The following is a 3,067-nucleotide window of genomic DNA, read 5'->3' as shown; positions in this document are numbered from 1 at the left end:
AGACAACAGGAGAAAAATGAGTTCATCATTCTCATGATGAAGAGAATGAAGAGAGAAGTATGAGAATAATGATGATGACAAAGATGGAGACTACCGGAGGACGGTGATGCAGCGAGTGAAAGAGAATTCAACAGATACTAATTCAGGTCCCTAAGATAAAAGTGGGGAACGAAGGCTGAAAAACAGTCCAATTGAACCCTGGCTCTCCTAACTCAGAATTCCTTAGTTCTCCTGAAGAATATTGTCCCTGTAGAGGTTTGTCAACGGTCGATACTCATTTCCAAAGTCATAGAGTGGTACCCATATCACATCTGAGACATAACTGTGTAAATAAAGGTTTCATTCAACTATTAATAAGCTTGACACAGTAAACAGAAAACATATGTATGAATATGTGAAAGTGATTAATCCTCCAAATACTAAGATTTCGAATTTAAACAAAGAAGTATATGCATGTCTTATCAATTAGTTTTACTTTTAATAAAAGATCCCAAGTTGGTAAACGTATGATAAAATGGGCAATATCATACCATGATTGTGGGACTGTAAATTAATACAACTGTTTTGGAAAACAATTTAGCATCATTTACCAAGATTCTTCATATTTTTATTTCTCTTCCTTCATTAGCACTAGTTTTCTATATTTATATTGAGGACATTATCTGTTGGATCTGTGCATAAATACATGTGTTCAAAGATGTTCACTAAATTATTTAAGATATTAACAAAAGGTTAGAAACAACCTAAATATCCATAATAGTTGACTTGTTAAATCAATTATATAGGTAATTTATCAGTTTTTGTTGAACAACAAACCATTCCAAAACTTAGTGGCTTAGAATAAAAATCATTTATTTTGCAGGTTTACAATTTGGGCTGGACTTAGCTTGGCAGTTCTTCTGGTTTCCTCTGCAAATGGCTCTCTTAGCTGTTTTTGATGTCGTATACGGTGCCTCCGCTGGGAAGACTGGGGTGGCTGGGCTTTCTCTTCACATGGTCTTCATCCTCCAGCAGGTTAGCTTAGGCATCAAAAAGCATGAGTGGAAATGTGCAAAAGCTCTTGAGGTCCAACCTCAAAACTCAAAAAACCCTCCTTCAATCACATTTATTGGCAAAAGCAAGTCATAAGGCAGTCCAGATTCAAAGGTGGAGTAATAGATTCTACCTCTTGCTGAGAGGTGCCCATTTTTGCCTTCTACCACAGACAGATTCTCCTGCCTGTCTTCTGGGTCCCAATTGCTAAAATGCTCTGCAGCCATGAAAATAGTGTAACTGCAGTTACTATAGTGTAACTAGCATTACTGCAGTAATGCTATGAAAAAACTATGGCAATGCTAGATGAAGAAAGCAAATGCAAATTTGAATATACAACATGTTGGAAAGTGTATTAAAAATAAGCTTGTTATCAATACAGGAAAATAATACAGCTGAAAGTCAAAAATGATTTTATTTTGATGGCAGAACTATGGAAGATTTTTCTATTCTTTTTCACATTTTAATGTTTTGAAAGTCCTAATATAATGTGAACATTTGTGCATGTACACACCCACAAATAAAAAAAAAAACCTGAGAGAAAAAGAAAACATATTTCAGTTTGCACTATCTCTAAATGAATATATACATATATAGGGGCAGAGTTGGGGGTGGGTGAGAACATTTTTAAACCGCATTATGGCTACCTCACTATTTACAAAGTAGTCACTTATTCCTAACTGGGTAGGGAAAGATACTAAATCTACATGACTGGTTTCATATAATGTGCCACAAAACCTTTTAAAAAGTTACAAGCATCATTAAAAGAGCACATATAATTAAAACATAAAAAGGAAAACAGAGAACAGGGCATTTAATGCACATTGGATTGATGCTTTTCCAATGGATTTGATGTTCTAAATGCTGAGTGCCTGAATTCTTCCTCAGGGAACACAGAGCAACAGATAAGGGCCCAGGCTATGCAGTAACACTGAAATGGGCCAATATAAGAGCAGAGAGCATGGTTTAATGTCTGGGGAGGTTAAAGACCACAAAGGATACTGTGGAGGGTGTTCAAGTTATGAAAACCCAAATCTCAGGCAGAGTCTAGTGGTTAAAAAAATGCATTGCTTGCAGAAGAGGAGGGTTGCAGTCAGTCTTGAAGCTTAGGATGAAATATTCAGAACAAAATGTATTACAGACAGAAAAAAAAGCCAGAAGCCCACCAAGAATTAGTTACTAATTAATTGATAATTGTGGCAGGCAAATAAGTGTGGCAAATTGTGGCAGGCAACTTAGGTTGGATGAAGTGTGACACAGGAGCAGCTAAAGCTGGGTTCCACGGGCACTTGAGTCACAAAGCACTCACTTCCCAGTGCAGTGAGAATTTCTTCTCATTACTTCTTTCTTAATTCTTGGATACATTTTTATTTTAATTCAATTCCATTTTATTTTTAATTTTAATTAAAACATCATTAGCTACTAGCATTTACATGACTAACACTATCAGACTTTGTAGGAGAACATTTATCACTTCATCCCATGACTATGGTTCCATGCTCCATGCTTCATATGCTATTCTAGGTCATCTCAGGAAGAGCTGGTATGTGTCTGGGGTGATGGGAGAGCAAGGTGAAGGTCAGTGTGGTTCAGTCAGTGAGGAAAAGAACCCCAAGGGAGGAGGCTACGATCATGAAGCAAGTGGACATGTCTTGAGGGATTCGTTAGTCCAAGGAAGAGACTTTAGATTTTATTTCCAATGTGATGGAAACTCATGGGAAGGTTGATTTTTCTATGGAGTAACATTATCTGACTTAAAAGAATCATTCTGGATTTTGGAAGGGGCAAGAGTAGAAGCAAAGAGGTGGGTTCAGGTGGCAGAAATAAAGGTTGAAAGACATGGTCCTATTTTGAATATGTCATGAAGATACAGCCAACAAACTTTGCCGATGGACCAAATGCGGGGTGTGAAGATAATGAACCAAATGTTAGATGAAGCTGACATTTATTGAGTTGAACAATAACAGCTTCTCAAGAGGAAATCAAAAGATTTTTATAAAGTCTAAGTTTGAAATACCTATTAGACACCCAAGAT

The sequence above is a fragment of the Balaenoptera ricei genome, chromosome 3 (assembly GCF_028023285.1).
Source record: "Balaenoptera ricei isolate mBalRic1 chromosome 3, mBalRic1.hap2, whole genome shotgun sequence".
Lineage (NCBI taxonomy): Eukaryota > Metazoa > Chordata > Mammalia > Artiodactyla > Balaenopteridae > Balaenoptera > Balaenoptera ricei.
Note: the sequence above shows the minus strand (reverse complement) of the source record.